The sequence below is a fragment of the Canis lupus genome, chromosome 20 (assembly GCF_003254725.2).
Source record: "Canis lupus dingo isolate Sandy chromosome 20, ASM325472v2, whole genome shotgun sequence".
Taxonomy (NCBI): Eukaryota; Metazoa; Chordata; class Mammalia; order Carnivora; family Canidae; genus Canis; species Canis lupus.
The window spans coordinates 18265782-18290114 of NC_064262.1; positions in this window are offsets into that span (position 1 = coordinate 18265782).

Genomic DNA, 24333 nt, shown 5'->3' on the forward strand with positions numbered 1-24333 from the left:
ATCATGTTATTTAAAACATTATTGTTGTATAATATATATGTAGAAAAGTGTACACCTTATAAATGAAGAGCGCAATGAGCTTCTCAAGCACATCCATATAACCAGCACCCATTAAAAGAAATTTAACATTATCAGTGTTCCTAAGAGTCCACTTCTTCTCCATCCCAGTCACTCCACACGTTAAGGATAATAATGATTCTGACTCTGAATAGCTTAGGTTGGTTTGTCTCTTTTCCTACTCGACAAATGGATTTGTATGTTATATACTCATTTGTCTGATTTATTTTGCCAAACATTGTTTGGGAGATTCATCCATATTGCCTGTAGTCATAGACCATTTATTCTCCTTGCCATATAACATTCCATTAGGAGTGTACCACGGATTGTATATCTACTCTAGAATTGAAAGGCATTTTGCTATTTTCCAGTGTAAGGGTATTACAAATGATGCTGTGGACCTTTGTGCCTATGTCTTTTGTTAAATGTACCAAACGTGGATATAATGAGTATAATTCTAAAAGTGGAATTGCTGGGCCATGGACTACGTAATAGATGCAAAAGCAGAAGTAATTTTAACAGAAGTCTCTGGGCTAAGTTCCTTTAATGTCACTGTAATATGTGAACTCAAATAAAATGGCAACTGGGGAAAACATCAAACTAGATGTTAGTTATTATTTTAATTATTTGAAAACAGTATGGGATTATGGTAAAATCTGGATCTGGATCTAGAATTAGAGTCACTGGGTTCAGATCTTGGCTCTGTGACTTCAGGAAGGTTATTGATCTCTCTGTGCTTCATTTTTCTTATTTACAAAATGGAGACTATAGAGTTCACATCATAAGCAAGTTGTCAGGATTAAATGACATAATGCATGTAAAGTGCTTGGAGTAATTAATGCCTAGGTGGTAGTAAGTGCTCCAGTGTTGGCCATTATTCTTCTTCTAAATGTGAATTTCAAAGGGTTGTTTCCCAGAAATTCAGACTCAAACAAAGCAAAATGAATAAAAGAAGTTTAATTATAATATTACAGCTCATAATTATGGAGTGATATTATCTAATTACCAGATTCTTTGAGTGATGCTTGAATTAAAGATGAGTTGATAAAGTTTCACATGAGTGAGTAAAACCACAACTTTTTTCTAAATCAGATTTCCTAAATTTACACTATCCTCCTCAGTAAAGCCCTTTTAAATCCCATGCCACCATCCTGCTTGTCCTTCTCTTCCCTACATAATCTCTAACTTATATTCAGTCTGTTATTATTCTTATCTCACTCTATTGCAGTTATTTATAGTTGGATTTGCTTCCTGTTTGAAGCCGTGAGCATCCAGAGTGCAAAATCCATGTGTTAAAATAGAATAATTGAATGAGTTCGAACTGAATTTAAAAGAAAAGAACTTCTCAATATCCAGTAGCATCATCTTTCTCTATATTGTTACTGGTGGAATTCCTCACTCTAATAATGCCATTACATCATCACCATTAAGGAATTGAAGTCTATTTTCCATAATTTAAAATGTGTTTTTCAATAAAAAATGATACATTTAGTGGTTGATTCGAGTTGAAATAATGCTATTTATTTCAAATGCATTGACTTAAATAGAATTCTGTAGATTGACTATAAAAATGACATAATATTGTAACGTCATAAATGGGGTGTCTGGGTGGCTCAGTCAGTTAAGTGACTGACTCTTGATTTTGGCTCAGGTCATGACCTCAGGGTCAGGAGATAGAGCCCTGTGTTCGCTCAGTACTGAGGAAGGAGTCTGCTTGAGATTTTCTTTCTGTCTGCACCTCCCCTGGCTCACATACTCTCTTTCTCTCTAAATAAATAAAGAAAATCTTAAAATATTTTTGTTGAAGAGCTCACATGTTTGAAGGTAGCACTGTGCACTAAACGGCATTGATTATTTTCCATGTTCCTGAAACAAGATGGAGTTACATTTGATTTTTCTATTGAGGTACACTTGACAAATGTGTTCTAACATAGAAACAATTGCCTTAAAGCTGAATATCTAGTATATAATTTATTTATAAGCAAGTTCTGATTGACTGTGTATGATAGAAAAAAATCTTAAACTGAATGGAATTTAGGGCATAAACTTACATACTTTCGTATTTTTTGTTTGTTTGGTTTTGCCTTTCATACCACTTTATTCCAATCTAAGCACCTCCATATAAAACTAAGCACTGGTGAACCATTTTCCTTACTAATCCTGAATTACTGTAAATGTACAAGTTCTACTAGAGTTCAACATTTAAATAGATTAAATATTCTCTGACATCTGGTAGATTTCATATAATGAAAATAGTCAAAATAACCAAAACAATAAGTGCAATGTACTGAATTGATTCATATAAAGTAAACTTTGTAAAACAAGGCTGCAAGAGTGTTACTAACATATCTCAATACTTATGTTACAAAGTACTGATACATTGTTTAGTATGGGTCTAGCCTTGTAGAAACAACTGAAGCCCTTTCCCTTCAAAGGGTGATAGAAGAAAAAAAAATTAGATATCTTAGTAACTGTACCTTTGGTATACTCCTAAGCAACTCTTAAATATTATAGAAAAATTATAAATATATATGGAGACTACCCTGTTTACAGTACAGTTGAAGGTCAACTTAGCAGTAATCAGGTTTGAGTGTACATGATTGTTAACTGCATTGACTATGGCCAAAGTGAACAAAAGTCCCCTTCTTGCCCCCAAACAATAACACCTATGTAATGGCCAGAAGTCATTAAACAGAAATCCCAGACACCAAATTTGTTTCATTTCTGTTGAAGAGCTCACATTTGAAGGTAGCACTTCACACTAAAAGGCATTTACCAGTTTCCATATTCCTTAAACAACATGGAGTTACATTTGATTTTTTTATTCAAGTGCACCTAACATACAATAAGTTTCAGGTGTACAACATACTGATTGATATTTGTATACATTGCAGAGCTTTCACTACCAAGTGTAGTTACTTTCTGTTACCATACAAAGTTATTGCACTATTATTGACTATTTTGTCCGTGCTATGCATTACATCTCCATCATTTTTTATTTTTATGCCTGGAAGTTTGTACCTGCAGACTACCTTCACCCATGTTACCCAACTCCAATCTATTTGCCTTGGACAACCACTTATCTAACATCTATATTGATGAATCTGTGTTCTGTTTTGTAGTTTGTTTTGATTTGTAGATTCCACATATAAGTGAAGTTATGTTGTATTTGTCTTTCTCTGTCTGGCTGATTTCACCTAACATAATAACCTCCAGGTCTATCTATATTGTCACAAATGGCAGGATTCCATTGTTGTTGTTTTTATGTCTGAGTACTATTCCCTTGCACATACAACATCTTAACCATTCATTTATCAATGGGCATTTAGGTTGTTTCTGTATCTTTGCTATAATAAATAATGCTTCAATGAACACAGGAGGCAGATATCATTTTAAATTTGTGTTTTTGTTTTCTTTGGATAGATAGCCAACAGCATTTCTGAATCATATGGTAGTTCTATTTTTAATTTTTTGAGAAACCTCCATACCTTTTTCCATAGGGGTTGCACCAACTTACATTCCCACCAATGAAGCACCAGGGTTCCCTACTCTTTACCTCTGTGCCAACACTTGTTATTTCTTGTCTTTTTGAGAATAGCCATTCTGGAAGGTGTAAAGTGATACATCACTGTGGTTTTAATATGCATTTCCATGGCAATTACTGGCATTTAGAACTTTTTCACATGCCTGATGGCCATCTATATGTCTTTTTTGAGAAAATGTATATTAAGACCATTTTCCCATTTTTAAAATCAGACTTTTTTAAATTATTGAATTGTAAGAGTTCCTTAAATATTTTTGATATTAACTACTTATCATATATATGATTTGCAAATATATTTTCACATTCAGTAGATTGGTTAGTTGATAGCTTCCTTCACTATTTCACTATGCAGAAGTTTTTTGTTTTGTATTTTAGTTCATTTTTGCTTTTGTTTCCTTGCCTTTGGAGTTAGATCCAAAAAATATTTCTAAGAAAAGGGGCTTACTGCCCATGTTCTCTTCTAGGAATTTCTATGATTTTAGGTCTTACATGTGAGTCTTTTATCCATTTTGAGTTAATTTTTGTATGTGGTACATGATAGTGGTCCATGTCTGTTCATTCTTCATGTGACTGTGGAGTTTTCCCAACATCATTTATTGAAGAGATGTCCTTTCTCCATTATATATTTTTGCCTTCTTTTTTGTAAGTTAATGGGCCATATGTCGATGGATTTATTTCTGAGCTTTCTTTTTTGAAATATAGATAATAGATAGATAGATAGATAGATAGATAGATAGATGATAGATAATTGATAGATAGATGATAAATTGATTGACTGATTCATGAGAGAGAGAGTGATAAGGAAGGGGAGAGGGAGAAAAAGAGAGAGAAAACTTCAAGCAAACTCCCCATTGAGTGCAGAGCCCAAAGTGGGACTGGATCCTAAGATCATGACCTAAGCTGAATTCAAGAGTCTGATGTTTAACTGACTGAGCCACCCATGTGTCTCTGTTTCTGAGCTTTCTATTCTCCTAACTGTGAATCTGGTTTTCTACCAGTACCATACTTCTTTTTATTTCTTTTTTTTTTTTTAAGATTTTATTTATTTATTCATGAGAGACACAGAGACAGAGAGGCAGAGACACAGGCAGAGGGAGAAGCAGGCTCCGTGCAGAGAGCCTGATGTGCGACTTGATCCCGGGACCCCAGGATCACACCCTGGGTCAAAGGCAGGCGCTAAACAGCTGAGCCACCCAGGGATCCCCAACTTCTTTTTATTACTATAGTTTTGTAGTCTAGTTTGAAAGCAGGGAGTGTGATACCTAGAGCTTTGTCCTTTCTCGAGCTTGCTTTGGCTATCTGGATTGTTTCGTACTTCCATACAAATTTTATGATTATTTGCTCTAGCTCTGTAAAAAAATATCATTAGAATTTTGACAGGAAAAAAAAAAAGAATTTTGACAGGGATTGTGTTAAATCTGTAGATTGCTTTGGGCAATATGGACATTTTAACAACTCTTCCGATCTATGAGCATGGAATATCTTTCTATTTATTTTCATCTTCTTCACGTCAGTATCTTATAGTTATCATTCCTCAGGTCCTTTATTTTATTTTATTTTATTTTATTAAATATTTTATTATCTATATTATTTTATATAAAGATTTTATTTATTTATGATAGACACAGATAGGGAGAGAGAGGGAGAGAGAGAGAGGCAGAGGGAGAAACAGGCTCCATGCAGGGAGACCAATGTGGGACTCAATCCTGGGTCTCCAGGATCAGGCCCTGGGCTGAAGGCAGCGCTAAACCATTGAGCCACCCGGACTGCCCTTCCTCAAGTCTTTTATATCCTTGGTTAAATTTATTCCTAGGTATTTTATTCTTTTTAATGGGATTATTTTCTTGATTTCTTTTTATGATTGCTTATTATTAGTTTATGAAATTGCAAGATTTTTTGTGTATTAATTTTGTATCTTGCAAATCTACTGAATTCTTTTATTAGTTCTAACAGTTTTTTGTCAAGTCTTCAGAGCCTTGTATCTATAGTATCATGTCATCTACAAATTGTGACAGTTTTCTCCCTCCTTTTTAATTTGTACGACTTTTTTTTTCCTTTTCTTACTTAATTCCTATGGTCAAGACTTCCAGTATTATGTTGAATATAAGTATAGATAGTGAACATCCTTGTTTTGTTCCTGATCTTAGAGGAAAAATGTTCACTTTTCACCATTAAATATGATACTAGGTGTGAGTTTGTCATATATATACCCCTTATTATGTTGAGGAATGTTCCCTCTATCCCAACTTTGCTGAGATTTTCTATTGTAAATGAATGTTGACTTTTGTCAAATGTTTTTTCTACATCTGTTGGGATAATTATATGATTTTTATCTTTCATTTTCTTAATGTAACATATTATGTTGATTGATTTGTGAATGTAGAACCATCCTTGTATACCTGGAACAAATCTCACTTGACTGTGATGTATGATTCTTTTACTGTATTGATGAATTTGGTTTGTTCCTACTTTGTTAAAGATCTTTGTATCTATGTTCATCAGAAATATTGACTTGTAATTTTATTTTTTGTCTATGGTGTTCTTTTCTGGCTCTTGTATCAGGGCACTGATGGCCTTATAAAATGAGTTTGGAAGCTTTCCCTCCTTTTCAATTTTTGAGAAGAATTTCAGAATTATAAGTATTAAATCTTCTTTGAATGTTTGGTAGAATTCACCAGTGAAGCTGTCTGATCCTGAACTTTATTTGTTAGGAGGTTTTTGATTACTGACTCTATATCCTTATTAATAATCAGTCTAGTCAGATTTTCTACTCTTGATTCCATGTTGGAAGATGGTATGTTTGCAGGACTTTATCTATTTTCTCTAGGTGGTTCAATTTCTTGGCATATAATTATTCGTATTAGTCTCTTAAGAGTCTTTGTATTTCTGTGGTATCGGTTGTAACTTCTCCTACATTTAAAAAAAAAAAAGATTTTATTTGCTTATTCATGAGAGACACAGAGAGAGAGAGGCAGAGACATACGCAGAAGGAGCAGGAGGCTCCCTGAAGGAGCCTGATGTGGGACTCGATCCCGGAACTCCAGGATCATGCCCTGAGCCAAAGGCAGATGCTCAACCACTGTGCCACCCAGGCGCCCCTTCTCTTACATTACTAATTTTATTTATTTAAACACTGTCACTTTTTCTTTTCTTGGTGAATCTAGCTAAAAATTTGTCAATTTTGTTTTTCTTTTCGAAGAAGCAGCTCTTCGTGTAATTGATCTTTTCTTTAATCTTTTTAGTCTCTGTTTCATTTATTTCTACTCTGATCGTTATTATTTCATTCATTCTACTAATTCTGAGTTTAATTTGTTCTTTTTCTAGTGTGTTTAGGTGTGAAGTTAAACAGTTTATTTGACATTTCTCTTGTTTCATGAGGTAGGCCTGTATTGCTGTGAATTCCCTCTTAAAATTGCTTTTGATGCATCCCATATTTTGGAATATCCTATTTCCATTTTCATTTGTCTCTAGGTATTTCTTTCTCCTTTGATTTCTTCTATGGTCCAGTAATTGTTCAGTGATAAGTTGTTTAATCCTCACTTATTTTATAGTTTTTTTAGTTTTTTGTCTTATAATTGATTTCTGGTTTCATAGACTGTAGTTGGAAAAGATGCTTGATAAGATTTCAGTCCTCTTGAATTTATTGGGACTTGTTTTGTGGTCTAACATGTGATTTGTACTGAAGGATGTTTCATTTACACTTGGGAATAATTCATATTTTGCTGGTTTCAGATGGAATGTTTTGTATATATCTATTAATTACATTTGATCTAATGTGTTGTTTAAGACCAGTTTCCTTACCAAATTTCTATCTGGATGATCTTGATCTTGATCACTGATGTAAGTGGGGTGTATAGTATTGCTGTCACTTTCTCCCTTGAGCTCTGTTAATATCTGCTTTATATATTTTGGTGCTCCTATCTTGAGTGTGTATATAATTATAAATCATATCTTCTTGCTGGATTGACCCCTTTATCATTATATAGTACCACTCTTCGTCTTTTATTACAGTCTTTGTTTTCAAGGCTATTTTGTCTTATGTAAATATTGTTAGTCCAGGTTTCTTTTTACTCCCATTTGCATGAAATATCCTTCCCCATCTTTTCACTTTCAGTCTGTGTTTGTCATACTGAATGGAGTCTCTTATAGGTAGCAAAAAGATGGATCTTACTTTTTTTCATCCAGTCAGCCCCTCTGTGTCTTTTGATTGAAGAATCTAGTCCATTTACATCTAAAGTAATTATTGATAGGCATGCATTTATTGCCTTTTGGTTATTTTCTAGATGATTTTGTAGCTCTTCTGGGTTTTTTTTTCCTTCTCTTTTCTTCCTGCCTTGTAGTTTTGATGACTTAATGTTATGCCTACACTCCTTTCTCATTTTTTCTTTTGTGTATTTACTGTAATTTTTGCTTTGTGTTATCTTGAGGTTCACATATATTATCTTATGTTTATAACTGTATTTTAAGTTGATAGCAACTTAAATTTGAATATATTCCCAAACTTTACATTTTTACTGCCCTCCCATGTTTTTATGTTTTTAGTGGCACTTTTTACATCTTTTTATTTTCTATATCCCTCAACTAATTATTATAGTTTTGGTTAATTTTACTACTTCTTTCTTTTAAGCTTCTTAAAAGCATTATCAGTGATTAATCTACTGCCTTTACTATGTGCTTACCTTTTCCAACTAGATCTACTTTCATATGATATCTTGTCATTTTTAAATATTTTATTTAGATTCGATTTGGCAACATATAGTATGATACCCAGTGCTCATCCCATCAAGTGCCCTCCTTAGTGCCCATTGATTTCTTGTCATTAATTAGTGTCAATTATTTACATCTTAAAGAAGTCTCTATTATTCCTTGTAATGCTAATTTAGTAGTGATTTAGTAGTAATTTACTCCTTTAACTTTTTCTTATCTGGAAAAATCTTCATCTCTTTACCTTTCCAGGCAAAGTACTCTTGGTTGGAAGTTTTTCCTTTTGGCATGTTAAATATGTACTGCCACTGCCTTCCGGCTTGCAAAGTTTCTGCCAAGAAATATGTTTATAGCCTTATGAGGTTTCCCTGTTTGAGCCAATTTATTTTTCTCTTGCTGCTTTAAAGATTCTTTATCTTTAACTTTTGACATTAATGTGTCTCGGTGTTGCTGTCTTTGGGTTCATTGTACTTGGAACTTTTTTGGCTTCCTGGACTTGAATGTCTGATGTCTGCATCTTTCCCTAGGTTAGGGAAGTTTTCAGCCATTATTTCTTCAATACATGTTCTGGTCCTTCCTTCTCCTTTTGGGAGCTCTGTAATATCAATGTTATTCCACTTGATGTTGTCTCAGAGGTCTCATAAACTAACTTCATTATATATATATTTTTTTCATTTTATATATATATAAATATATATATATATTTATATATACACACATATATTTTTTCTTTTTGCTGCTCTGTGTGCATTTCAATGCTTTGTCTTCTAGGTTGCTGAGCTCTTCTTCATCCAGTCTGCTATTTAACCCATGTATTTTTTCAGTTCAATTATGTATTCTTCAGTTCTGTGACTACTGTCTTGTACTTTTTTGTTTTCTGTCTCTTTGTTGAAATTCTCACTGTGTTTATCCATTCTCCCAACTTCACTGAGCATATGTATAACTTTGATTCTTTATTAGGTAGATTACTTAGCTGCATATTAATTGAAGTCTTTACCTGAGGTTTTATTTTTTTGTTTCAGTTGGATCATGTTTCTCTGTTTCTTTATTTTTGCATGACTCTCTGTGTTTGCTTTGATATATTAGGTGAAACAGCTACCTCTCTGTCTTGAGAGAATAGAACTGTGTAGGTGATAATTCTTCTTATTTAATCTTGCCTTAGCTTTTGGTTGTTTCTTAAACCTTTGTGATTGGTTAAACAACCTGATTTATTCTTGATATGCCCTCATTATTGAGAGTATGCCAATACCCACTAGTGATCCAAGAGAAGGAGTCTCATTTTTAACACTTAATTTCAGGCTAATTGGAGGCCAGACCCTAGGGCAGCAGCTTTCAAAGTATACAAATATATACAGTCCTGTGGGCCACACTTATAATCCCTTCTGGCTTCCAGACCAGATAATCTGGAGGTTTTCCTAGGAGATAGTTGGCAAGAGTTGGGACTCCAGTTGAGTGTATCACTTCCTTTCTGGGAAGCCTCATTGAACCATAGCAAGGCCTGTGGAGTGCACAAAGATGGAATCTTCCTATTCATGTTCCCTGGAAAGCACCTCCTTAGTTTCTAGATGTGTGGGACACCTGGAGCCTGTCCCTCAGGCTGAAGCTCCAGGCTAAGTAAATAGGTCTTTTTCTTAAAAAAAACTAGGGTTTTATTTCAGTCTTCTGTCTGTGCAGTGTCCTAGGTGTGGCCAAGTACTATCTTTCTGATTGTTATAGTCTGTGAACTCTGTAACACCAGCCTTCTTTGCCACCAGGGCCAGGTAATCAAAGGGTGTCCCTCATGTGGATTGTGCACAATTGCTGGTTTTAGCAAGGCATCTGGAAAGTATAGGGAGTGGGAGCACTTGCTAGCTTTAATAAGGTAGTGGGAAAATATCTTGATTGTGTGTGCCCAAGGGCTTCAGCAATGCAGCGGGACAGTGTTCTCTCTGTATGTGTGTTGGCTTTAGGCAGAGAATGGGAGAATGCTGCCACTGTTGATGATCACCAGGGGACTGAGTAGTGTCAAAACTGCCCTAGCTTGCAGATTTTAGCTAGGAGCAGAAGAACTCTTTGACCCCAGCCAGAAAGCAAGGGAGTGCTACAATCGCCCATGCTCTTCAGCCTCAACAAGTGCCCAGTTGCTCAACCCCCACCCATCTCACCAAGGTGGCGGGGGTGGGGGGGGGTGGGGGGGTGGGGGGGTGAGGGGCGGGGTGTGTGTGCGCCATTTGATCTCATACCCCCTGTGCTAACAGGCTATGTGGAGAATGTATCAGACATCCACCACTACCTCTGTCTCTAGAAAGTGTTTCACCTTTCCCCTACACTTCCAGCCAATACCCCCAGATCAGCAAATGAATCTCCCTCCCATATATTCTGATAGATGGCTTTCAAATTGCTGTTTTTCACTGGGTCTGGGGCAAGCAAGGCCACATGTAAGCCTTCCAAGAGGGGAATCTCCATTTCTTATAGCACTGTGGGACCCCCAGATGTTAGGTCTCTTGATTTTCCATACCAGATGTTCTGAGGGCTCGTTTTTTTCTGGTACAAATCCCAGAAGCTAGAGTGCCCATGTGGACACCAACACCTTGCTCCCCTGGGATAAATGCCTATATGTCTAGAGTTCCCTCCCTATTGTGTGTTGCAGTGCCAGGGGTAAAGTGTTTTGCAAGACGATGTCTCTGCTTCTCCTACCTTCTCCATGTGATCTTTTATCCTTTGTTGTGGAGAGCAGTCTACCTAGTTCTCAAATCCTTTTTAGAGGGAAATGATCCTTATTATAACTATAGATTTGATATGTCCATGGCATGCAGTGAGTTCAGGATCTTAACACACCACCTCTTAGACCCCCTCTAATGATCTACATTTGATTTTTTTACCTGTTTACAAAATAGCAGGACTGACTGCTATTTTTATATAATTATAAAATTATAATTTATAATTATAATTTATAAAGTTATGGTATGGTCTAGACACCTCTGGACAGTGGTACAACATTATTAAATAGTGTTTAGCTTTTCTAGATAGGACATCACATATGTGTGTTTGTACCCACCCTTAGTCCTAGGATGAGCACACTCAGATCTCAGTCACTCTGGGTTCACAGTACTAAAGACATCTGAACTAGCAGATTCAGCGTGTTTGTGGTTTATTTGCTCTGTGGCACTGAGTATTGATTAATGACATAATAAATCTTTTTTGAGACTTATTTTCCACTGTGAACATACCATCCTGAAATGAGAGCTACAAGCCTGAGTAGAGGTGATGAGATGTATGTCAAATAAGATAAGTTGGTCTAAGCTCATGACTGATGAATAAATGCTTTGGGGAAGTAACCTGCTTGCTTTTCCTCAACCTTACACTGTAAAATTGTCTTTCAAAGTCATCAGTGGCTTTCATTAGTTTCTAGTGCATTTATTTGGATCTAAAACATTCTACTGTCTGTGTAATTTTAGGAAACAAATTGAAAAAGGTTGATACTATAATAGATGATTCTATTCATTCTAGGGCTATTAATTGTAACTCCATGATATCCAAGGAACACAAAATGTAGACGAGGATTTAGGAAGATAAGCACTGAAACCTTGCTTCTATCTTCTCCTAGTTGTCTGGCTTTGAACTAAATATAGATTTTCTTACCTACAAAATGGGGTTCTGCCATTATCTGGTAATTAAGAGTTAATTGCTATAAAGTATGTAAGGCATTTGTTTATTTTTATTTTTTTAAAAGATTTTATTTATCCATGAGAGACACGCGCAGAGAGAGAAGCAGGCTCCATGCAGGAAGCCTGATGGGGGTCTCAATCCCGGGTCTCCAGGATCATAACCTGAGCCAAAGGCAGATGCTCAACCACTGAGCCACCCAGGTGCCCCTATGTAAGCCATTTAGTTCAGTGCCTTTACAAGATGAAATTCAGTACATGGGAGGCTTCTAATTTCACCCCTTCTAATAAATGAACAATTTCTCCAACCAACCAACATTCATTCATCTAAGCATCATTCATAAACTACCTCTCATAAACCAAGCACTGAGCTAGCTACCAGATACTGATCATTATGGGGTAATGGTGGTGGAATAACCTCCTTTATTGTATACTTTAATGTTTTATTAATATTTTTAGAGATTTTATTTATTTATTTGAGAAACAGAGAGAGAGAGGCAGAGACACAGGCAGAGGGAGAAGCAGGCTCCACACAGGGAGCCAAAGATGGGACTTGATCTCAGGTCTCCAGGATCACGCCCTGGACTGAAGGCTGTGCTAAACCGCTGAGCCACTCAGGCTGCCCTACTTTAATGTTTTAATTCTAAATAGGCTTCCCATCAATTATTGTATGCTATAACAAATTATAAAATACAATGTTATACAAGAGCATGAAGATATTTGGGAGTTAATAAAGTGACGTAAGACCAACTCCTAGCCCTCTAAGAACTTAAGACTACAATAGGGGTTCTTTTTTTTTTAATTTTTTAAAAATTTATTTATGATAGTCACACAGAAAGAGAGACAGAGGCAGAGACACAAGCAGAGGGAGAAGCAGGCTCCATGCACCGGGAGCCCGACGTGGGATTCGATCCCAGGTCTCCAGGATCGCGCCCTGGGCCAAAGGCAGGCGCCAAACCGCTGCGCCACCCAGAGATCCCTACAATAGGGGTTCTTAATCAAAAGTGATTTTCCCCCAGGGGTATTTGGCTGTGCCTGGAGAAATTTTCATTGCTACCTGGTGGGATGTGTGTTACTGGCATATAGTGTCCTGGAATGCCATTAAACATTCTACAATACATTATACAGCCCCCAACAACAAAAAGTTACCCAGTGCCTAGGTCAATAGTTACTAGTGCCTAGGTTGAGAAACCCTGGGCTACGTGAAGCAATAGTGCAAATATATGCAGAATTAAGCCATAAAGTGCATTACATAGCAGCTATTTACAAAAGTACAATGTTTGGTTGTAGTCATAATAGCCACTAACTTTCTTAGTCTGCTTCTTACACACCTATGTCTTAACCCATTTAATTTTCTTCACTCTGTGATGTGAGAGTATGATTATTAAATCCATTCCACAGATAAGGAAACTGGGTTCTAGAAAGATTGTATTAATTGCCAAAGTCACAAAGTATGAGATAGAGACAAAATTTGAACCAAAGATGTCAACCTCAAAAGCTTACTATCTTAACCATTATGCCAATTATGCAAAACTCGTTGGGAGCATTTCTAATAAGAATAGCATTTTTTTTTTTATCATAGAAGGAGTCTGAGGATCTGGTTTCACTGCGGTGATAAACTCTCTGAGATTCAGTTCCCAAAAGGAAAGTTTTAGATCTTGCCAGTTGTATTGTACTTTTTAACTTCTTTAGCTTTAAAATTTTATTATTCTGGCATTAAGCAGATAGCATTCTTTTGACAAACTTTTGAACGCCTAGATAACTAGATAATAACATAAGCCTTCTGAACTGAAAGATTTTACACGGTCAATAACATTCTAAATTTTATAAAGGAAGTTAACACAAACCTCTATGCACATACAGGAAAATACATATAGTTGGTTAGAATATGACATTCCATTTTTCCAATGAAGAAATTAAAGGCTGAAGCATTTGAATAATATTGCCAATGATATAGATTAGATTTTAGTACTTACATATTTTATTCATTTTTTAGTATTTTATTTATTTGTCGGAATACTTTTTTAAAAAATATTTTATTTATTTATTTGACAGAGAGAGAGAAAGCAAGTGAGCACAATCAGGGGGAGGTAGGAGGAGGCAGAGGGAGAGGAAGAAGCAGACTCCCCACTGAGTGGAGAGCCCAGACACAGGGCTCAATCCCAGGACCCAGAGATCATGACCTGAGCTGAATGCAGACGTTTAACTGACTGAGCCACCCAGGTGCCCCTATTTTGAATACTTTTAAAAGAAACTATGCTTTCAGGATTATGAAATTCTTTGTATCCTAGAGTCATAAGTGCTGTGAGAAGATTAGTGTTAACTCTGTGCCTAAGGTGAAAATAATGCCAGATTGTATTCAATTTACTCTTGAAAATTCTTTATGTTTTCCAGAAAGTATGGATTCCTGCTATAATAGTTTCCTAAGTCTGCTCCTACAAAGTACCATGAACCAGGTACAGAACAATAGAAATTTATTCTCTCACAGTTTTAAGTACTAGAAGTCCAAAATTGTGTTATTGCTGGGCCATGATCCCTCTGAAGTATCTAGAGAAGAACCTTTCCTTGCCTTTTCCTTGCTTCTACTGGCTTTTAGCAATCCATGGTGTTTCTTAGTTTGGAACTGCATTGCTCCTAACTCTGCCTCCATCTTCCTATGTTCTTCCTTTCTGTGTGCATCTCTGTGAGTCCTCTCCTCTTTTTATAAGGGCACCAGTCTTTGGATTTAGGATACACCCTAATGTAGTATGATCTAATCTTAACTAAATATATCTGCGAAGACACTATTTCCAAATAAGTTCAAGCCCTTTAAAAAAAACGATTTCATTTATTTATTTTATTTAAGAGAGAGAAAGAATGTGTGAAAGCAGAGAGAGGGCAGACGGACAGGGAGAGCACTCAAGCACTCTGTCCAGAATACAGAGCCCATTGTGGAGCTTGATCTCATAACCCTGAGATCATAACCTGAGTCAGGAACAAGAATTGAATACTTAACCAGGTTAGCCACGCAGGTACCCCAAATTAGTTCATATTCTACGGTTCCTGATGGACACGATTTTCTGGGAACTCTGTATGACCCATGACACTTGGTATCATGTGCATAATTCTGTATGTTAACAGGAATGTTTGCATGTACCCAGAAGATAATAATCTTGCAAAATGGAGTTTTCCAGCACTACATCTTTAAACAATAGATTCAGATGTAGCACAATGAGACACTTAAATCATTGGTAGCTGTAAGACCTGAACCAACTCATATTAATGTTCCCAGCTCATGCATGGTAAGCAAAGCTGTCAGCACTATTTTTCCTCCCTCTCTTTGGCACATAGTTAATTCTATTTGACTAAAATGACATTTGATGCATATTTTCCCCAAGAAAAAAATGATGAATCACTGTGATTATTTTACCTTTTTAAAATTTTTCTATGTGTCTAAATGTTTCTATATAAGAAATTGAAAAGAGTGGCTTACTAGCAGATCTGATTCAACAAACTTGAAGATAGGTTGTTTATGAAATCAGTTGAGATCATCCAGTCTAAGAAAAAAAGAAACGGAAATGAAGAAAAACAGAGTCTCAGAGAACTACAGGACACAATTAAGCAATCCAAGATATGCATAATTGGAATTCCAGAAGTAGAGGAGAAAGAGACAGGAATATATTTGAAGAAATAATGGCCAAAAATATCCTAAATCTGATGAAAAACATTAATCTCTTCATACAGGAAGCTCAACAAATTCCAAGTAGAATAAACTCCTAGATATCCACACTTAGACATATATCCAAAATACCAAAAGTCAAAAATAAAGAAAGTCTATAACAGACTTGGCACATAGACATTATAGAAGCCTTATTCATAATTACCAAAACTTGAAAGTAACCAAATTGACCTTCAGTAGATGAATGGATGAATAAACAGGGATACATCCAGATAATGGGACATTATTTGGTGCTAAAAAGAAATGAGCTATCAAGCCATTAAACAAAAATAAAAACATGAAGGAAACTTAAGTGCACATAACTAAGAATCTGAAATGCCTATGTGTTTTATGATTCCAACTATATGACATTCTGGAAAAGACAAAACTATGGTGATAGTAAAAAGATGACTGGTTATCAGGAGTGAGGGGTGGGAGGAGGGATGAATAGGCAAAGAGCAGAGCACTTTTAGGGCAGTGAAGCTATTGTGTATGATATTATAATGATGGATACGTGACCTTAAACGTTCATCCAAACCCAGAGAAGGTACAATTCCAAAAGGAATGCCAAAGTAAACTATGGGCTTGGAGTAATTATGATATATTGACATAAGTTCATCAAGTCTAAAAAATACTGGTGAGTTATGTTGATAATGAGGGGCCAATACATGTGTGGAGATGAATGACAAATCTCTGTACCCTTCTTTTAATTTTGCTGTTAACCTAAAACTACTCTAAGAAAATAAAGACTTAAACCACCACACTGCACACACAAAAAAGCCATTTTCAAAAAGCAAGAAGTGACTCATGAAGTACAATGGACTCTCAATAAGTTTAATAGTGGAATTTTTATCAGAAACCAAAGAAGCCAAAATTGCTTCTCTCATCATTAGAAACTTTGGAAATAAAAAGATAACAGTCAAGTTTCTGGCTGAAATTCAGAAAACAGGATTGGCTTATACCATAACTTTGCTGAATGAAATTGCAAGTAGTGATGGGGGTGGGATTAATGTGCCATTCAAAGAATAGAATCATCTAAAATAATAATTTATTTCTGGCTTTTATTATTTTATGAACCATCTCTCCAATGTCTCTTTGGACTGAAATTAACCCTACTCTCTCTTATTAGGCTTACTCTTACTAGAACAGGTCAAATTGAGGCAAATAGTTTGCAAGTGTATAATGACAGATGCCAACTATTGGAATAGATGTGTATTAACATTTAATACAGACTTTATAGATTAGTACAACTATAGAATTTTGAACTTAGAATTGTCAGCCTCCAAATTTGACTAATGATTTGTTAGAGTATGTTGTTGCTATGAGTAACAAAGAAAATCAATAGTGTGGATTCCAAAAAAAAAAAAAAATCCAGAAAACATCTTTATAACCTAGGAAGTCCTACAACAAAAGAATTTTTCTGAGAACAACGATGAGGAATAAATCTAAATTGCAACTAGTTAAGCTAGACCAATTGAAAACCTTACTTGACTTCAGTTAATTTCATTTTCCTAAGTAAGAAATACCTTCATTGTGTGTATATATGATTAACCACTCTCTTATTTATGAGGCAATAAATCATCAATGGTTTCCTTATCAATATGGAATCTTTTTTATAAATATTCATGTGGGTCTCATAATGGTACCTATCCCCTCAGTTTTTATGTGGTTCAGAAGAGCTTCTTATCACATTTCATTTTGTAATCCGATTCCATTTTTGTCCCCCCCATTTGAGCTTTTGTTGACTTAAAAAAAACAATTGCTTATGTCATTTTTGAGTCATGCCCACTCAGACTATTTACATAGCATATGTGTGGTCCTTCATTTCCATATTATTTCTTATTAGTACACATTTTCTGTTATTTTGAGCATGATCAACAGGTCTTTGATACTGTGGGCTTTCCTTTATTGCATAATTCTTCCTAGCTAGGTGCACAAAAACAGCTAAAATATGTCTGAATGAATGAATAGCTATACTTTGTATATAAAGCAAATCTAATCAGTTTTAGGTAATTTGGCTCTTCCTTGGGCTAGAGTTTCTTGTTTTCCATATACATGTTAGAGCTAATTTCCAGTAACCAGTCAATATTCACTTTCAACTTTGAAAGTGAATGCATCACTTCCTCATCTATAAAATGAAATAAAAATATTACTTAACCATGTAGGGCTATTATATAGATTAAATAATTTAGTGGATAGAAAGTTCCTGTCACATCATTAATTTATCCTGAAGATTCAAATGAGGGCCTCCTGCTAGAGATACAACAGTGAACAAAGCATCTAGAAATTCCTACTTTTGTGGAGCTCTTAACCATGTAAACATACAGTACTGGGTATATATGTAAACCTGCCAGTAGGCCAGATAAAATCCAAAATAATGTCTAAGGTTGACTTGTCAGCACTTAGGAAAGGTAGTCGTGATTGCTTGAATCCAATAAAAAAATTTTACAGGCCACTCAACCCTTTCCCATTGAAATTTTTGAGGCCAGTAAACTACAAAAATGACAAATATAATGACTTTCTCTGAAGTCTAAGTATTCCAGCTGTGCAGTTACAGGAATGGTACTGTGACTTAAAAAATCTTGTTTGGGAAGCCTTAAGGAGTTTAACTGACCACAAGATCAATATGAGTAAGTAATATGATATGGGAAAAGAGGGAGAGAAAGAGAGAGAGAGAGAGAGAGAAGCAATTTGTTTTTAATTCTAAGGCTATCACAGAAGCATATATTCCAAAACAAGTGCTATGACGCTCTGAGTCAATGCTGTGCTAAATATAGTATGGGTCTCCCAGCTCTGGAAGAAGTGTGAATAAACCAGAATGCTTCTGGAGAAGAACAATCAAGCATAATCAGTGCTTGAATGTGTGAAAAATCATGCTATGTGGTAAAAGAGGACTTATTATAGACACTCTTACCTCTGATGCAGAAAAGATTTGAGGGAAAAGTAAGAGCTGGAGGATCACATGGAGGAGAGGAATTGGAAAGAATTCTGGTCACCTGAGTGAAGCCAGAGAGGGGCTGATTTAAGCTAAATATCAGTAAGAAGAGCAGAAAGAAAACAGAGTCCAGGCACTTGTGAAATATATGAAGTCAGTACTTACAGAAGAGTTTCCATAGAGGCTGGAGGAAGGTGGTATCCAGATCTTTCCCAGATTGGTACCTGTTAACTTTTACCCTCTTCTCAAGATCTAATTGTTAATATTTTGGACAAGTTTACATAGACTTGAAGAATGTAAATTTAGGGAAAATAAAAACAAATGTAGATAATCTTCAAGGGAGTAGTTTTTATTATTACTACTGTTAATAAAATACTTTCTCTTGGGAATCTACCAAGCATGAATTCATAAGATGGTTAGTGAACCTTGAAATTCATTTTTCGCTCAAAAAGCAATGTCTTAAATCATGATTAATTATCCCCACAGGCTCTTTAAATCATAAAATCGATGAAGACTGAGATCCAGAGAGTAAGGGAGGCCTGTAAAAGGGCACCCCTTACTTGAAAGCTGTGTTGACGCTAGAGGTGGCAAATAGATTCCTTCTTTTTGATCAACTGCATTTAATTGGAAATGACTGCTTATGTATCGGTGTTTAGAAGGATTCTGAAGCAGAGTCTCTGATCACTGGGGGAAAAAATACCATGATGAACATTGTTTACCGTTGGCAGAGGACCTGTATTTTATTACAGACATCACGTAGCAGATATTCCTGAAGAAATTGAGAGAGTCATTTGTCTTGGTAGATTACAGTGTATCCTTTCAGATGGCACTTAATTCTTATTGCCTCACTTCATATCCAGCTTCCCCTACTAGAGGACAGCCTATATGAACTATAGCAAGCGAGGCCCAAAATCAGATGCAGAAGCTGTAGCCTTGGATGGATATGCCACTCAGCTCCCACATTTGTGTAAGTTCCTCTCCTCATAAATCATGCATAGTGGCCCTCCTCTGATTAAACCCTCACTAATACCCTTGCTGAAAATCAGACATGGGATGGGAATAGATGTGCAAGGCTGACCAAAATGTACAGTATTTTCTATTGCTAATAGTGCATGATGATGATCACTTGTCAGCCTATGGGCTAAGATCAAGTGTAATTGTCCCTGATGAGAACAAATGCCTACTGGTTTCTTATAACAAAGAAACCATTAAGAGAACACATGAGCCTATATAGGCTCTTGCTTCAGTCAAATGTTGAGTCAAATCTTTATGGCTGCTACTGTGTTATAGTGGTAGGAGACACCAGCACTGCACTTCATGTGTTCAGATTGCTTGCTTGTTGGATTAAGTGGAAGTGAGATGCTCTGTGAAGCTTTATTTCTAAGAGTTGATTCAGACGTTCATTTAAAAGATAACTTATGCACCCTGGACAGTGATCAGATAAAATGTCTTTATTTTGGAAAAAGAAAATGATTGGATCCTTTTGTCTTATTGTTGCTACACGTGAGAAACATTCTTTTTTAATGTACGGATACTAACTTAAAAAAAATTTATTTATTCATGAGACACAGAGAAAGAGAGCAGCAGAGACACAGGCAGAGGGAGAAGCAGGCTCCCTGTGGGGAGCCCAATATGGGACTTGATCCCAGGACTCCAAGATCCTGCCCTGGGCCAAATGCAGACACTCAACCACTGAGCCACCCAGGTGTCCTGATACTAACTTTTTAAAACTTTCCTGAAAAGAAATGAAAATATCATAGAAATGACTTTTCTTCTTCTTCAGAATTATTAATGAGAAGAAATAATAGATACAGCTATACTATATAATAGGTATTATTATTCTTTGCAGCTTTTTAATACATACAGGCAATTGATGAAGAACATCTTTTTTTTCTCCCCCACCCTCACTCTCCATCCGTATCTTCTACATACGCACAAAAAGGTGAGCATCCCATGAATTAACACATTAAGGCAACTCTATCAATATGGTAAAATGAAAACATTTTATAAATGCAGTTTCCATTCTTCTTCCTAATAATGGACAGTTTACAATGTGGGAAAAGTTCTCATTTCTACCTAAGGCAATTGTGAAAGAAACAACAACAAAACTAACAATAAAACACTGCAACATTTCTGCTCTCTTATACACAGCTCAATTTCTACACCTGGTTTGATAAGATGCCAAAACTCATATCTGAAAAGAAATAAATAATAGCTTTCTTATTCCAAAAATGTATGCATAATTCAAAATCAATTTTGACTGAGGGACAGAAATGGAATTCGGAGCTCACAGCGAGTTTACTTGATGAATGTAGCAGTGTTTTCACTTTTGCAATTGTATGCTCAATTTCCTACTTTAAAAATATCCTAAAATTCATTAAGCATTAAGCCCTGCTGGGCAGTGACAAGATGTGGGCATAGCAGTGCCCATTAGAGTGCCCAAGTCTTTTCCTTAGGTATAGTCCTAATTAAAAACTGGTTATTGCTTGCAAGTAGCTTGAATTGTTCTATACAGAGAACACCATGAATTCCCAACCTCTGTAGCGGTAAAGATGTGGTATAATGAAAAAGGGAAAAACCTACAGCAAATAGAGAAAAGTGAAGGTCTCTTGGGTTGATCAAGTAAAAAGAGAATTAAAAAATTTCAGATTTAATATTCTTTCTCTTCTGCTTAGAATTCAGGGTTTTTTTTTTTCTTGATTTCTCCAGTTCAATGGATCTTAAATATCAGAAAGTATCAGAATTACCTGGGAGAATTGATTTTTCAAAAGGCAGATTTTTTTAGGGCTCCCTCTACTTATTCTTAACTGAATTCAGAATAAGTTCTGGGAACCTACTTTTGTACTAAGTCTTCAGAAATTATGGCACATGTGACCATTTGAGTGCAACAAATCACAGTGCAAAACATCCACTAAATAATATGAAATTCTAAAGTGAAAAATACAAAACATCTAGAGAAGATTTTGTATAGTACCAACGCAGAAACTCTGATGGCATAATTTTCCTTATTTTCTGTAGCCTTAGTAACCATAAAAGAGGGTTCTCAGATCTTTCTGTGTGTGAAAATCACCGAGTATCTGAGGGAAATGCAGATTTCCAAGTCTCAACCATTTCCCCCCAGAGATTTAATATATTTGATCTTGAGTGCAGTAATGTCTGCTGTTGGCCTGCATGTTGTGGGATCCTGTTGCACGTGGTTCATGGAGTACATTTGACAAATTTCAGCTTAAGGATTGCCATCAATACAATATGGCCACCAAAGACATGATAATGACAAGTATAACCATGCAGTCACCAATTAATTGATAAATGAATCTACATTATGGTAAGGCCTATATAGATTTTTGTTAGGATAACTTCTATCTAGTAATAAAAACTTAAAATCACTCTAATTTTATTAATAGAAAAAGAAAACCACTTGGATTATGCATTTTAAAAGTCTAGTGTCAGCTCTGTCTTCAGGAATCACATGGTGTCAGCAGAACTGTTTCTCCCCATTTCTTGCCTCTGCTGTCTGCAGGCTGGCTTCTTCCTCTGATATCAGCTTCTTTCTCGTGTTGGAAAAGCTCCATTTTCACGGCCCCTTGAGTTCATGTCCCATAGAAACAACTAGAATCTTGTCAGCTTATTCCTGCAAAATCTTGAGAGTTACTGTGATTAGACAAATCTAGGTCACGTGGTTGAGGGAATGTGATATAGTGATGAGTTTAGCCTTGGTAAATACGTGTGGGATGAAAATTCCCAAGACCAAATTATTAGGAGTGGATCCATTAATTGGTTGCTACTGCCAGAAGGAGGGGGATGGATCTGGGGAGATATTCCCAGAAAGCATCCACTGTGGCATTATGTATGTATAGAAGCAACCAAAAGTAATATGCAGGGGTAGTGTCTATAAGGTTGACAGATGACTGGTATTGAAAGAGACAACCTAATATTTTGAGCTTTCTTCCTAGAACACAGTAAAGTACTAGAGCTATCAGTATTTGGAATTTCTAATTAAGCCATTTGAAATATTACCTTATTGGGATGTGTGGTGGTTTTTACTCTTGGCTACTTCCCTTTCCCATAAAAACCTTTCAGAGTCTCTGTATGCACAGGTGTAATCCTTCCATCGGGCTTCTGTGCCATAGACTCTTTTGGCAACCTGATGAAGCCTGTGGACCGTTTCTCAGAAAAAAAAAAATGTTTTTAAAAGCATAAAATACATAGGATTACAGATAAAACCAATTTTATTAAAAGCTTCATATGTTGTAAGTGAATTTGTAATGTAGAATTATGTGCTTATTTATGACCACATTGCCTTGCTTAGTAAAGATAAATGTGTTATTTTTTTCCCTTTGGCCATCCCAGTTCACAGACCTACTGAATTTCAGGCAGTGTTCATGGACAGTGGATTCAGAACTCCTATCACATAGATGCCAGGGGCCTCTTAGTAGTGATGATTGTGTAATTCCCCAGTTTAAAGTCTTCCACTTGCTCACAACTTCTCTCAAAACAAACACTGCAACCCTTAGCATGACAAGACAGGCCCTAAGCGGGCTTAATCTCTCAAGTTCTCTCCTCTTATAATGTAAGCTCATACTGTACTAGAAAGCATGCAAGAGGCCCATGAATAAGTAGTGTTTCCTCACCTCTGGGCATTTGTACACAGTGAATACTGCCAGGACAAACTCTGCCTCTCTCTTTGCCAAGTCAGCTGTCAGACTCTTCATCATCCTTTAGGATTTGAATTCACTTCCATCCAACACTGAGTTGGCCAACCCTTCCATGTGTTTCCATCGCTCCTTCTCACCCTTGTGTAGCACTGACATTCTAGTCCAAGTTAATAAACTGGAGAATCTCTTGGGCAAATATTTGGTAGATCTCAGGCATAATAGAACATTTACTTGCTTGGTGACTGTAGCTATGGCGAGTTTTCAGACAAGGGTCTCCTTGAAATAGTCAGTGACCACACTATTAAAAGTATTTCAAACATCTTATACTGCTTGTGTCAACAGCTAGTGTGAAAATAATTTTAGTGTTCTATTTAATAAATAAATCTGTGATTGAAATGCATTAAATGCTGTGTCAAATGAGAGCAATACTTCTGTGCATTGTGTGTATTTTAAATTGTACATGAAATGGAGAATAATAATGTCATAGTTATTTATCATTTATAATCCCCCACACTCAGTTTTTTTTTTAAGATTTTATTTATTTATTCATGAGAGACACAGAGAGAGGCAGAGACACAGGCAGAGGGAGAAGCAGGCTCCCTGTGGGGAACCTGATGTGGTTCTCAATCCCAGGACCTGGGATCACGACCTGAGCCACAGGCAGACAGACACTCAACCACTGAGCCACCCAGGTGCCCCACTGAGACTCAATTTTCAGCATATTTTATATGTTAACCTTATTTCATTCTCATACCAACTCTAAAAGTAGCTACCATTCTTACCTACTGTTTTGAGGAAACTGAAGCTCACAAAACGTGAAAATCTCATCTAAAGTCACATAGCTGGTATGGGATTTGAATCCAGAAAATAAGGCTTTGGAATTCGCATTAAATGTCAGAGCACCCAGTGTAATGCTGCTGATTTTTATCAACAAAGTCCCATGTCACACATGCAGAGTAGGGAGGTGTGTGTATGTATGCACACATACATATATGTAAACATATATAATTTTTAATCTACATCTTTCTCACTATATTTTTCTGGTTGAACATCATGACTGCTATGTGGATCTAATGTTAACAATTCTCTTCCAGGAA